Here is a 16,017-nt window from a genome sequence, read left to right as displayed (position 1 = left end):
ACATTGTTATCATTCTGAATTAAACTATTCTTTCATTATATGTTCTACATAGAAAAGTGTCACTTTAAAGTGACAAATAAATCTACTATTGAAGGAGTAAACACGGTAAACAAGCGATACAAGATTTGGTACCTCGAAGCTCAGACTGTCAGTTCCCGCCGAGTGCTAGCGAGTGTAGCAGGATGATCAATTCCAGAGATGGTTTCACCCACATTTTGCTACAATGTCATTCACTTTTACAAACATGGAGTATGCAGATGTGATTTTTATCTATGCGTTCTGCAATGGCATCACTGAAGCATCAGCAAGAGAATGCAGACGGAAATATCCAAACAGAAGGAGCCCAGAAGCAAAAGTGTTCTACCATGTCTACCAGCATCTCTGGGACAAAGATGGTTTTCCTGGAGTTGAAGCCACAGCTGAATGCATGGAAAGGCAAGATGAAATACAACGTATAGTAGGAATGGTACATCACAGCCCTAGCATCAGTACAAGAAGAATTTCATGCCGACTGAGTGTTCCATAAACGATAAATTGTGCGTAGTGGTGAGCGTGGTGTGGCAGGTGTGCAGTACCTCAGAGCCTCGCCACTGCCTCTTGTCGTCACTCGGCTGGTCCACTGACACACTGTGATACTTACCTGACAATTAATGAAAGAATAGTCTAATTCAGAATGAAAACAATGTGTAAAATTTAAAAGAAAATTGAGTAACTTGGCAACACAGCAAGGTCCCCTAGTCCGGCTGCCTCTCGTTCACATGTCTGTCAGATTTGAAAATTTCCCCACTTGTAAACCATTACATTAAACACCTATAATTATTGAGTATTTTATGCTTAGAATTGCATAAGCTTGCTTTTCCCAGAGTTTCTGGAATGGAATGGAATGGAATATGAAGTTTAGGCCAAAGGCCAAGCACTGGGACCTGATTGGTCATTCAGCGCTTTGATGAGTGAGATATGAAAGATGATAGTTTAAAAGAATGAGTATAAAAATAGAGAAAACTACTACACAATAATCATGCAACTAAAATCGTAGGTAAAGTGAAAACAGATGTAGACAGCAAGCCCTACAACATAACTATGACAACACTAATCACAGCTTGCAGTATAGCCCTGTCTCCTTTAAAAATGCCATAAGGCTAGAAACATTTGCCCTATTACCTAAAACAAGGGATCCCCTATTTGTTAAAAATATAGCCCGAGAGCAAACATAGGTCAGACAGTCCAATAAGAAATGCCTGCAAGTTACTGTGACATGACAGATGTCACACTGGGGTGGGATCCCTCAGTCCAAAAGGAACCCATGAGTCAAATGCATATGGCCAATTCGCAGCCTAGTCAACCTTGTCTCAAAACCCCGACAAGCCTGAGAAGAGGATGACCAGGCATAGACCGATGGCCGAATCTCTTTATACTCTGAGTTATTGGCCAGGGAGGGGGAAGCCCATCTCGCCTGCCACTCAGACCAAACAAAGTTATGGATAACGGTCTTCAAATCAGAATAGGGAACCTTATTATAACCAACAAAAGGAAGAGAACATGCCGATTTTGCCTCTTTATCAGCAAATTCGTTCCAACAGAGATTAACATGTGACGGTATCCAGCAAAACGAAACAAATTTATACTTTGTAGCCAGGCGCCAAAGCCAAGACTGAATCATCCTTATTATAGGGTGGAATGTGTTAAACTGCTTAATGGCGGTCAAGCTTCCATAGGAGTCTGAATATATTGTAAACATCTTTCCCGGCATTGAGTAAGCCTCTTCAAGAGCCTTCTCAATAGCAGTTAGTTCAGCAGTGAGAACAGACACATTATTTGAGAGCCGTCCAAGACGTACACCCCCTTTATGGACGACAGCACAGCCTACACCAAGGGGTGACTTTGAGCCATCAGTATACAACTTTACTGAGTCTCTGTGGAGAAGGTCATGGCGCAAAAACTTCGATTTAGTTTCTTCATCCAAAAAGATTTTTCTACATATGGTTTTGGGACACACATTAGGTTGTGGAATAAGCCAAGGAGGGAGACTGCTGTAGCTTACTGGTTCAATTTTTTGCTCCCTCAGCGATGCGTCACCCACAGGAAGCATGCGAATCTGGAATGGTATAGAGGCTCTTGGACCACAGAACTTAGACGGGTCACACTGCAACAGAACATCAACACAAGGATTGGTGTAACGATTGCTCTTAATTCGCGCAATGTAGAGAAGCCCTAACTCATGCCTGCGTAAGTTCAGAGGAAGGTGGTCTGTATCTACATATAAACTCTCCACAGGGGAAGTGCAGTAGGCACCCGAGCACAGTCGTAGTCCCGTATTGAGGAGCACATCAAGCTCAAGAAGTTTGGTCTTACATGCAGAGGAATAAATTTGGCATGAGTGGTCAATCTGTGACTGGCACAAAGAGTTATAGAGCCTGAGAAGGGAGTTCCTATCAGCACCCCAATCAAAACCAGAGACCATCCTAAGGATATTTAATGATTTCTTGACTTTAAGCTTCAGATAATCAAAGTGCTGTGACCAAGAGAGACGTGAGTCAAAGATCATGCCCAGAAACTTAACCTCCTTCTCAAAAGGGATGATGTCGTTGTTTAACTTTAAGTGTGGGACAACCTCCTGGTGTGTGCTTCTAGTGAAGCGGACTGCAACAGTCTTGGAAGGTGAAAAGCAAAAACCATTATCATCAGCCCAACGACAAATAGTATATATGGACTTCTGCAGGTGATGACTAATCTCGACTGCGTCATAGCCAGACACACAAATTGCCAAATCATCAGCATACAAGCTGCCCAACACAGGGCGGGAAATCTGATCAAGAACGCCATTGATAGCCACAGCGAAACAGGTGACACTAAGAATGCTGCCTTGGGGAACACCCTCCTCTTGCCTATAAGGGCTGGATACAACATTTCCCACACGAACCCTAATGTAACGTTCCGACAAGAAGGAGCGGATAAAGCGAAACATATTTCCCTCTATGCCATATCGAGACAGCTGAAGAAGGATACTAGTGTGCCTGGTTGTGTCATACGCCTTCTCGAGGTCAAAGAACAACCCAATAGTCTGACAATGGTTGGCAAAGCTTTGCTGGATTTTATTTGAGAGGATCAGGAGGGGGTCTAATGTCGAACGGTTCTTCCGAAACCCAAACTGGTAAGGAGAAAGCAGCTTTTCGGATTCTAAGTACCACATTCACCTTGCATGAACTAGCTTTTCCATCATCTTACAAACACAGCTGGTCAATGCGATAGGCCTATAGGTGGTGGCCAAAAGGGGATTTTTGTTTGGCTTGTTGATGGGAATGATGAGGGAAACTCTCCAACTGGCAGGAAAAATGCCCGTTTCCCAAATTTTGTTAATGATCTTTAGAAGGAACTTCGTAGCCATAACAGGCAAATTTGTGAGCACTGAATAGAGGATGTTGTCCTCACCTGGAGATGTAGAGGTAATCGATGACAAAACGTCTTCCAGTTCCCGGAGTGTGAACGGAACATTATAGGCAGCATTGCAAGAAGATGGAGAAGGTAGAGGCATGTCAGGAATACCATTCCCTGATATTCAAGAGGACTTGGAGACATCAGCAAAATGCCTCCCTAAGGTCTCCGCAACCTCAGCAGGATCAGTGATGAAGTTGCCACCTATTTTCAATATCGGGTTGGGAGATGGGATAATTTTGCCTGAAAGCTTTCTAATTTTCCTCCATATAACCTTAGAGGGAGTCTTGGAATTAATGCCGTTGATGTAAGATATCCAGGAGTCCCGCATGGCCTTTCGAAAGTAGCGGCGCTGCTTTGCCATGGCATGTTGGTAAATTTGGCACGTAGCAGCTGAGCCACTGGTCTCGTAACGAAGATACCATTTTCTTGTAATTTTCCTTAGTATGGCACAGGTTTTATTCCACCAGGGGACTGCAGGTCGACGCGGTTTACCTTAGGGAGTTTCTGGAAAACCTCGTGAATCACCCTGTATATATATATATACAGTAATCCCTCTAATATCCGAACGCCCAATATCCGAACATCCCCACTAACCGGACATAATCCTCCTGGGATCCAATATTCCCAAAATGGGCCAAAAACCGCAAAAAATTGGAAAAAAATCTGACTTTTTTCTCTCCCATAATTTGAAATTCCCGCCTGGCGCCGAACAGCTGTTACACCATGGTCCCTTCACCCCTTCCTTCCTCCCCCTCCCCCCTCCCCTGTCAGGGTTGCCATTTGGTATTTTTCATTATCAAGTGTGGGCCAATTTGGTAATGAAAAATTCATTTGGTAATGAATTAGAATAATGCATTACCAAATGGATTTTTCACATGTATGAGGATACACAGAATGGAGATGGTGGATTGTTTGCTCTCTCTGATTAATCTGCTACCCTACATAGTATGAAAATAATCAACATGGTGTTAGTTATAAGGAGAGTGATTACATGTATTTCCACTTGTATATATAATTAGTGAAGAATATATGCTAGCTTTACGAATTTGGTAATGAAAAGTTATATTTGACAATGAAAGTTGAGGAGATTGGTAATGTGGCTGTTGCGATCTGGCAACTCTGTTACCCCACCAACATGAACAGTCACAGCTTAACTCCGATGGACAGATACTCATAACAGTGCAAGCCACAGGTGCTTGTTTTTTGTGAATAAACAGTGAATAAACTGCAATACCTTGCCACTAGAACACACAGGAATTTACAGTGTTGTGCAGTGTTAAGAAATTAGAATTTAGAGTGCAGAGGATTAACTGTGGACTGCAAACTGGCAGTTCAAACCAGTCCAGGAGCAAGGGACTTGTAAGTACCCAGAATGTTTAATATTGTATAAACTCACCTCTAAAACCTCATTTTATGGTTCTTTTGCATTTATTTCAGTCTTTTATGTCCCTTATTGGTGTGATTTGGGTCTTAAATAGGTGCAATGCATGTCCAGAGGGAGTTGTATAGGTGTTTTTCAGAGTTAGGGTCCATAAGTACAAGTCCATAAGCTTGGGCCCAATATCCGGACAGGACCACTATCCGGACCTGCCTATGGCTCTATTACGTCGGATATCGGAGGGATTACTGTATATATATATATATATATATATATATATATATATATATACAGTAATCCCTCTACTATCTGATGTAACAGAGCCAAAGGCATGTCCGGAAAGTGGTCCCGTCCGGAAAGTGGTCCCGTCCGGAAAGTGGGCCCCTGGCTCCTGGACTGCTACTTAAGGACCCTAACCCAGCCTAACTTTGAAAGCCACCTAAATAACTCCCTACCAGACATGCATAGCACCTATTTAAACCTATTTAAGACCCTATTCACACCAATAATGGACATAAAACACGAAATAAATGAAAAGGAACCAAACAATGAGGAATTAGAAGTGACTGTACCTCAGCCAGGGTACTTACAGCACGTTTGTGGCCGGCTTTTCTAAGGTTTTGGCAGTGGTAAAAATGCTCTTGAAGCATGCATAGTAATCCAGTGTTGTGCTGCAAATAGTTCTTTGCACTGTGAATTATAATTGTTTAACACTGCACATTGTTCTTAACTGCACCACGCCAGTTTCAACTGCCAAATTGCACTCCACAGTTAAACCTTTGCACTCTAAATTCTAATTTCTTAACACTGCACAACACTGTTAATTCCCGTGTGGTCTAGTGGCAAGGTATTGCAGTTTATTCACAAAAAATGAGCACGTATGGCTTCCATTGCGATAAGCATCTACTCGCGATAGAAGTTAGGCAGTAACTGTTGGTTGGAGTGTTGGTGACGGGGAAACAGAGTTGCCAGATCGCAACTGCCACATTACCAAACTCTTCAATTTTCATTCCCAAATTTAATTTTTCATTACCAAATTCGTAAAGCTAGCATTTACTCTTCACTAATTATATATATATATATATATATACTGTATATATATACAGGTATATATTTTCATCATCATCATCATCATGAGCCATTTGAGTATCCACTGAGGACTGGCCTATCCTGACCGAAGTAGGGACGATACAGCCAATGAATCTCTACCAAGTGGCTTAGGCTGTCTAGTAGAGACTGTATGTAGGGTGAGAAGTGCTTGTAAGTGTGAGTGTAGTGTTGTAGTGGCTTTGGATGTGTGTGTAGTCTGTGAACCAAGTGTAATCAGCCAGCGCAAGCCGACTGGGTGCAAACAAACTTTACAGTATGCGACACTGGTTCAACCACAGCATCCCTTGTGTCCGCGAATGCAGTACATGGCCAGGAGAAAGCTTCCAAAGTTTATTACCCTGGCGGGGCGCGAACCCTCGCTCTCCAGTGTACGAAAATGCACACTTTACCACTGTACCACAGAGGCTCCATATATTCTATCTATCTATACACCTAGGCTGCTTCCCCCACGGAAAGGGAGGTAGCCGAGACAGGACAACACACTCCCCATTTACTCATCCATTCAAACATATTCATTCGCATCTTAGCCCCAAAGGGGAGAAGGGACAGATCCTCACCGCACCACAACGCACAAGGGTCAACTGCGCAATGCAATCAGTGATATCAGCAGCAGGGCCCGACAGCAGAGCTGGTTTATCCCTCCCACATCATAATAGACCCATCCCCTTACCTGCACCTGACATGATTAGCTGATCAGACCAAATGCAGGAGAATATCCCCTCAGGGCTGTGTCATCATTTATTCATTCACAATTTCTCTCCATTTATTTCTGTCACGCACAGCCACTCTTCCTTGCTCAACAGACATCCCTCTCACATCCAGTGCTCTCTTCACACTGTCCATCCATCCTATTCGTGGTCTCCCTCTCAGCCTTACACCTCTCACATCAGATCTAGTTATCTTTTTCACCAATCACTCATTATCCATTCTCTCCACATGCCCAAACCATTGCAACACCCTCTGCTCAACTCTATCAGCCATCTCCCAAACATTATCCATTCTCTCCACATGCCCAAACCATTGCAACACCCTCTGCTCAACTCTATCAGCCATCTCCCAAACAACTCCAGTTCTCCTTCGCACTTCATCATTTCGCACTCGATTCATACGCGTCACTCCACACATACTCCTCAGACACCTCATCTCCATTACATTCAAACTTTTCCTCTCTGCTACACCCATACTCCATGTTTCAGCCCCATATAATGCAGTCGGCACCACAACACCCTCATACAGCCTTCTCTTTACATCCATTCTAAGCGAACGACATCTAAACACCTTTTTCATTCTTCCCAGCACCTTCCCAACTTCATTCATTCCAAACTTCACTTCTGAATCTATTCTTCCATCCACAGCAACATGTGACCCTAAATATTTAAAACATTCTACCTCCTCAAGCAACTCACCATTCAAAACCATATTCATCCCCCTACCATCTACCAACCTCGTACACTTCATCACTTTACTCTTATTCTCATTTATTTTCAATTTCCTCCTTTCACACACCCTTCCACACTCCTCTACCAACTGTCTCAATTTCTCCTCTGAATTAGCCACCAGTGCAGTATCATCTGCAAACAGCAGCTGCTTCAGATTCCACTCTCCATCATCAACATTCACCAGACTCAGACCTCCACCTAAAACTCTTGCATTCACTTCCCTTACAACACCATCGATATAAATATAAAACAACCAAGGCGACATCACACATCCCTGTCGCAGCCCCACTCTCACAGGAAACCAATCACTCACAGCATTTCCCACTCTTACACACGCTCTACTATTTACATAAAAACTCTTCACCCCTTTTAGTAACCTACCATCAAGTCCATACAATCTTGAAACAGTCCACAAAGCCTCTGTATCAATTCTATCATACGCTTTCTCTAAATCCATGAATGCCCAAAACACATCCTTGCCTTTCGCTAAATACTTTTCACACACTTGTCTCAGAGCAAACACCTGATCCACGCATCCTCTCCATCTATCTATCTATCTATAGATAGACAGATAGATAGATAGATATTACATAGATAGATGGAGATATAGATAGATAGATAGACATAAATATAGATATATCTATATGTCTATCTATCTATCAATTTATCTATCTATCTACATATGCTGTATGTGTACTACAATAAAAAATAGGGATATATATATATATATATATATATATATATATATACAGAGATAGACCGATTATCCGGGCTATATGGTGTTAAGGGGTGCCCGATTAGTCCGAAAGCACGATTAATCCGGCAGAAACAAAACACAAGTACTGTACTGTTAGACTGATTTATTTACCGGTAAATGTACACTTTAAGTACCAGAAAGACCTTTCCAGTTCAATGTATATTCCTCCAGTTTGTTTCAGTATATTTCAGACTATATTCAGTTCGGTAAATCACGTTTTCTTACTGATAGATTTCCTCCCTGTTATTATCGTCACGTTCTAAAGCTGTACCTACGATTGTTTCCAGCACAATGGACAAAACTCATCGTACTCAAATGTGGACTTCGTTTCCCAACTTCCCAACTGAAGATTAGGTTAGGTTACATTATTAGGGGCAGTTAAGCTAGGTTAGGCCAGGTTTGAACACTTACATTAGAACAGTGTCTTCTGCCGTTACGTTAACGAATCAAAGAGTCGTCACACCAGAACGGCTAAAAACAGCGGGGAAAGATTTAACAAGAAATGTTTATTTACCAACCCAGAAATAATCAGAAAAATATAACAGACTATCAGGATGAACTGATTTGGTAAGGTGCTTTTACTGCTTACAGCAAAGTGTATGTTTACTCCCCTCAAATCCTCAATGTTCGTGAGTTCAGAAATTTGTGTGTTCCTGTGGCAGACCTTGAAACCATTTTTTTCAAAGTTATAAAGTCAGTTTCTTTTTCTTACAGATGTGAAAAGACTCATCTGGTACACCTGGCTTTTTCCCCTCCTCCCTAAACCAATCTTGTGATTTGCTGATTCGTGAAAGAAAATTAGGGGGCATGTTACATTAGAATTTAAACATAAAGTTAGGGTGCATGTTACTTTAGCATTTAAACATATCGGCGAAAACATCTGGGATGAAAGGACCGCCGAGCTGTTTGGGATGGTAGAGTAGGGTCGTGTAAACATACCAGTGACCGTTCCCTTCCCACAATTGTTCGCAGTTTGTATGGCTCTCCCTAACTTAACGTTACTGACACCGGTACAGTAAAGCATTGTTCAAGGCTAGCAGCCATAAGGGGTTAATGGAATACATTATTGTTTGTATCAATACTCTCTCTTTCACACATACACAAACGAACAAAAGAATGTGCAATAAATGTACACTTAACTGTAAGGAGCAGAAATAACTGTATGCTCTGTCGGTCCGAAATGTGTTGGGAAGCGACATCGAACACAGAATGTGGAACTGAATGCCACCTTACGAGAACACTTGAGATGAAAGTATTTTTTCTTATTAGTAAACATAATCGTTCCATTTCATCCCCTATAATTGTGAAACTTGTAAATTTTCGTCCAAGCATACACCCTAATAACCTTACAAATTCAATTCATATTCTCTAGTTTGTTTTCTGTATTTTTCTAGTTTGTTTTCTTATTATCATAACGTTCCTTAACCTCTACACCGCGGGCTTGTTTACCAATGACTTGCGTGTGCCGCGGGGTTATTTGGGCTCCGACAGACTCTCAAAAAATATTTGCCAAAAATCAGTTATTAGTCCTAGAATAATAAAATTATATATGCTTATGGCACATACCTTCAGCTTTCTCCTGGAATGAGTGTTGAGCCTTCGTCAGTTACCGTAGGACTTGTGGAGACCTCTGAAGTAGGGTAACGAAGTCTCCACTTTACACTTCCCGACAACCCGTAATATGATTACCACAGCCAGATACAAACACTATAAACACTATTCTACAATTTTCAAGTAGTTTGGGATCCATACTAAAAAAAAAAACACTGTGAAAGCAATGGAAATTACGAGCGCGTCTGATCGTCGCACTGGCACTAGTTCGCTCTTAGTAGTCTGTCATTTATTATTCATAAAACCCCTCACACTTTATATTTCTATTACTATATAACACTTATATATATCTACAGTCTTTATTCATAAGTTTCCTTCAGTAGTATTAGTTTATTGTCACTGTAGGGATTCAATTTCTTTCAGTAAAATACGTAGCATTCACTTTCTCGTCCTGTATACTGGCATTGAGAGTGAATGTCACTTTCATCTTCACTCTCATAACGTTATCATAGCATTCAGACATGCTAGAGTGAAACTTTCACTTTCATTACTCTTAGGGTATATACTCGTATTCTTATAATACTACTCATTTACATTTCTATTTACGTTCTCTATTTTATTTACGTTATTTACATTTCTATTTTATTTACACTGTGTTGTGCACTGTCACTTGAAATAACTTATAAAACTGTTTTCCATTGTTCACGTATATTTACATTCATTACTTTCACTTGCTGTTTACACATTATTTACACATTATTTACAATTCCACTTGCACTGTTTTACTCAATAGAAAGATCGTAGTCACTCTTTTATCAATTGTCAGCCCTTTACCTCTTTCCACACGAGGTTTAGTAGGGGGTAAAGGTCACAGGGCCATTTGCATGGGGGTGAAAAAAGGCCTTGAAGTCAGCAAGAAGAAACATACGTACTCTCACTTCGGAAGTTGAGAGTAACCTGATAACGGAGGGCTAGCGTGGAGGCCTGCTAAGGGGTTATTCAGGGTTACCAATATTACTTCTTGAAACAGCTAAGTCTAGCACTGATATGATTGGCAGGAAATCTAGACAATACATTATAAATTTGGTAGTTCCAGGTGAATGTAAATATCACTTAGGCTTCTCCCTTCCCTCCTTACATGTATATTTATTTCGAAAATAGATTAGAGGCCTACTTAGGAGATATATTTTCAGAGCTACCAATGTTAGATCTTGAAACATCTTTGTTTAGCACTGATATGATTGGCAGGAAATCTAGACAATACATTATAAATTAGGTAGTTCCAGGTGAATGTAAATATCACTTAGGCTTCTCCCTTCCCTCCTTACATGTATATTTATTACGAAAATAGATTATAGGGCATATTTCAAGGGGAAAAAAACAGCGAAAATTAGCGAACGAGTGCACGTGAGGTGTTGTCAGGTGATAATTAGCCAATTCCAGGTGTTTGGCACTCTCACTTACCTTATTTCTTTCTTGTATATATTATTTGGTATAAGAATAGGACATAGGGCTTATTTCAATGGATGAAATCAGTGAAAAATTCCAGGGAAGATTTACTTAGAGTAGCACGGCCGGGCAGGCGAGAGGATAGGGTAATGGAGGGGGGGTAGGGAGGGGAGTCAAGAACGGGGAGAAATGGCTAAATTGTCAACAATGGATGGGAGTACAGATGAGATTAGGAGTGCTGACTAGTGTTGGACATTGGCAGTACTGATAGATGATACAAGCCCCCACTTGGAAGCCCGGGTGAATTCAAAATAACACAGAATCACAAAAGCGACGCCCCGCGGTATGATCCCTTGCTCCCAAGCGTCACGAAAGTGACGCCCCGCGGTTAAGGGGTTAAGCCTTACCTACGATTGTTTCCGGCATAATGGAAGAAACTTACTCATAATTAGGGTGCATGTTACATTAGCATTTAAACATATCGGCGAAAACATCTGAGATGAAGTGGCAGGCCGCCTGACTGTTTGAGATGGTAGAAGAGGGTCGTGAAAACATACCAGTGACCTTCGTTCCCTTCCCATAATTGTTTGCGTTTTTTTATAGCTCTCCCTAACCCAACATCCCTGACACCGGTACAATAAAGCATTGTTCGTGGCTGACAGCTGTTATGGGGTTAATGGAATGCATTATTGTTTGTATTAATACTCTCTTTCACACACACAGTACACTTAAGAACGAACAAAAGAGTGAACAGTAAATGTAAAAGGAAGAAATAACTATGCTCTGTCGGTCCGAAATGTGTTGGGAAGCGCAATATCTAACAAAGAATGCAGAACTGAATGCTAACATATGAGAACACATGAGTAATTTTTTTTTTTTTTCTGATTAGCAGACATTCTTGTTTCATTTCAATCCCAAAAACTAGGAAACCCATTACTTTTCATCTAAGCATACAGCCTAAAGACTTCACCAATTCACTTCATATTCCTCCAGTTTGTTTTCTGTGTTTTTCTATTTTGAGGGTGGTAAATTACCTTCTCTTGCTGAAAGATTTTCTCTTTTATCACGTTCTTTAAGCCGTACCTACGATTGCTTCGGGCATAAAGGAAGAAACTCATCGTACACAAAAGTGGATTTAGTTTCCCAATTTCCCAACTGGAGCCCAGGTTAGGTTAAATTAGGTTAAATTATTAACTAGTTAAGCAAGGTTAGGCTACGTCAGGAGTATCAGTTGCCTCACCAAACTCCACCCTACCACCCTTGTGATCGAGTTGTGAGCAGGAGGTGTGGGTGGGGGCAGGGTGAGCAAGACCCTCTCTGGTTTATCCATGCCTCTCTCCCTAGCAACTGGATGCTTCCTGTTTAAACCGGAGCATTCGTACGGATAATTCTATGAATTACTGTACCACTGAACCGTTGGGACACGGCCCGGATATACCGAAAGCTGGATAATCCGAGCCTGGATAATCGAGCTTCCACTGTATATATATACTGAATATACAGAAGTACTGTCATCATTTGGATCCTCTGACCACAATCTCATCAAAGCCTCATTAGTCGGCTCCCTCAAACCTCCCTGTTCTGTACCTTTCAGGGTGACCCGATGGCACTTTGATACAGCAAACTGTGATAGATTTAAAAATTATCTTGCTGACATTCCATGGCAGTCTTTCTTCTCTAGTGACATCAATTCTACCTAGTAACACATTAATGATTTAATACTAGCTGGTATGGATTTATTCACACCAAGTCAACAGTTCACTAAAAGACTGAACTCTCCAGAATGGTTTGACTGCAACTGTGCCAGAGCAATGGTCCAAAAGTCATTGACATAAACTTTGAATAAAAAACATCTGAATCACTTTGTCAACTTAAAATTGCTAGAAACCATGCAAGAGCTGTAATCAATCTCGCTAAATCAAACATTATTCAACACCAAGCATCAAAACTACTTAACAATCCTAATGGCAATAGAATATTCAGATCAACTCTCAATTCTTTCCATTATAACTTTAACAAGTCATCACCCATTGCTCCCCTAAAATCTTCACACCATACCATTACTAATGACCTGCGCAGTAAAGCGAATAACCTTGCCAGTAATTCTACTTTAAAGGATGTCAGCCAGAACGTCGCTGTACTAGAACCTGACTCTCCTGTAATTGCTCCACTTAAAATACAGACAAGATACGTAAAATCCATCCTAGACAATCTACCAACCAACAAAGCTCCAGGCCCAGATAGAAATCCACCAATTGTTTTGAAAAACTGCTCCCCAGAACTTGCCTCTGTTCTAGCTAAATTATTCAGACTACATATACATACTTCTTCATCCCCTAATTCATCGAAAGAAGCCAATATCCCACCAATTCCAAAGAATGGAAGTTCCTCTGACCCCTCTGATGAAAGACCAATAGCTATCATGTCTTCTCTTGGTAATGTATTTGAAATTGTAATTAATATGCACACAATTAAACATCTTGAATCCAACAACTTAATTACAGAGAGAGAAAATGGTTTTTGCCATGAAAGATCCACCACTGATATACTCAATGTCCTGAATCATACCATCCATCAGTTGACCAACATGGAGAAACTCGTGCAGTAACCCTTGATATTTTTAAAGCTTTCGACAGTGTGTGGCACCATTCCCTGCTATCCGAACTCCCTTGTTATGATTAATGTCTTTTATTCCTCTGCTTTCCTCGTATCTCTGCGACAGAAAAATAAGAGTAAAGGTAGATGATGAACATTCCAATTTCCACTCAATTAATGCTGGGATCAGTTCTGGTGCCAGCCCTATTCCTAGTTCACATTAATGATCTCTTACCTGTCACCCACAATCCCATCCATTCATATGCAGATGACTCAACACTTCATAGTTCACTGACATTCAAACACTCATTCAGTTTAATATCTCTAATTCTCAACTCAGTGCAGCCTTCTCCATAAATCAAGACTTACCGCACTGAATGAGGACAAAATAACCTTGTCTCATTTAATGCTAGTAAAACCAAATATATACAATTCACTAATATACTGACACTGCCAGATTCATATATTATCTTCAATGTTACTAATATTCCTATCTCCAAAAGTATTGAAATACTCAGTGTTTCACTTAACAATGCCCTCAGCTGGACCTCTCATGTCAGAGCACTTGCTAAAGCTGACTCAAAGAAATTTGGATTATTGTACAGAGTCCGTAAAATTCTTCACTGACGAACGTTAGCTATAATTTATAAGTCATGTGTGCTCTCAGCCTGCATAATGCTCACCCATGTGGAATGGATGTGGAGAAGTTGCACTAAAGAAACTAGACAAAATTCAGAACAAATCTGTTGGAATTATTAATAACCCTGCTATTACAAATAAACTACTTCCCCTAAAAGTAAGAAAGAATGTTGCCTCCCTTGCATTATTTTACAGACACTTTAATGGCAAATCCTCAGACGAACTTGCGTCCATTGTGTCACCTCTCCATGCCTTCCTTCATGCTACACAGGCATCTGGTAGCGCTCATGACTGGCAAATGCTCAGACGAAGTTGAGTCCATTGTGTCACCTCTCCATGCCTTCCTTCGTGCTACACAGGCATCTGGTAGCGCTCATGACTGGAATGTCACACAGCCATGTTTCAGAGCTTCTGCCTATCTGAATTCTTTTATTCACTGAACTGCGTCTCTCTGGAACTCACTTCCCCAGAGTTGTTTACCCCCAAACTTCAACCTACAGTTGTTCAAGTCCAACACTGACAGAGTCTTTATGAATGGAGGAGGCCAGTAATCTGGTGCATGAGATTATTTTTCATTCATTTGTTTTTCCTCCCACTGTTCTGTTATTTAAACCATATCTATATATATATACTGTGTGTGTGTGTGTGTGGGGGGGGGCGCTCACCATCCACTGACTCGATGTAGTGCTGCTCTTGGGTGCCTGCCCTTTCCTCTCTTCCTTCTTTCATTCCTTCCTTCCACTTCTGTCTTTTTTTCATTCTTTCTTCTTCCTTCTGTCTAAGGTGACTCTACGCTGACAAGCTGAATGGTTACCTGTACACCAGGAAACCATTTACTATGCTGGGTGGTAGCCATATAACCAAATTTGGGTGCCTGGTGGTTAAGTCACTAATGAAGGTGCTCCAATTCGATTGAGCAGGTGCAGGTTTATATCCTAGGGGTGGTTGGGGTTTATTGCTCATGTAATGCCACTCTGGGATGAGTGAGGTTGGTCACTCTCATCTTCAATGTCAGGACCAACTTGCCTAGCCCCAGGCTAGGCAACACTGGATTAGGTAAGGAAAGAATGAATGAGATATATATACAGCATTTAGATAGATAGATAGATACAGTAGATAGATATGCAGTACCCTCCCATAGTGAACGTATTCAGAGTAAACAATTCGCCTAGTGAACGAGCAGGGATAATCAGGTTCATAAAACCATAATGAACATGTTGAACCCCAAGTGAACGAAATCAGGGGAAAGAGTAGGCCATAACTGCCATCTCCCATATTGAACAACCCCCCACCTCCTCCCCTTTGTAGACGCTGCACAAGAGGCCATATCTGAGCAACGTTTTGAGTAGAATCCAACGGAGGACAAAGACGAAGATCAGTAAAATTCTAGCAGCAGTGGATGTTCTGAGAGAAAAGGTCAAGGCAAATGAAACCAGCTACCTTAGGATACAGGAAGTGCTCAGTGGGGAAGAAACCACTTTTCATTATTACATTGAAAAAAAACAATACAGAAGTCAACAGATGAAACCAAACACTCATCACATGCTACTACCGAACTCAAGAACAACGGGAGCCTGTTCCCTCTACATCGTCTGCTACACTTCCTGGGGAAGACGATGATGATGTGATGTCAGTGGTGTCATCTTTGGACTTTGAAGGTTTTA

General features: G+C 41.2%; 1 protein-coding gene across 2 annotated transcripts in view; it reads right to left on the bottom strand.

Annotated features, from left to right (window-relative positions):
• LOC145402799 (ubiquitin-conjugating enzyme E2 Q2) overlaps positions 1-16,017 on the bottom strand; it is a 395,651-nt gene that overhangs the window by 26,142 nt on the left and 353,492 nt on the right. The window lies entirely within an intron of this gene.

Source organism: Coenobita brevimanus, chromosome 59 (genome assembly GCF_032717465.1).
Source record: "Coenobita brevimanus isolate Jiangsu-jjx chromosome 59, ASM3271746v2, whole genome shotgun sequence".
NCBI lineage: Eukaryota > Metazoa > Arthropoda > Malacostraca > Decapoda > Coenobitidae > Coenobita > Coenobita brevimanus.
Note: the sequence above shows the minus strand (reverse complement) of the source record. Positions and strands in the feature narration are given on the sequence as shown.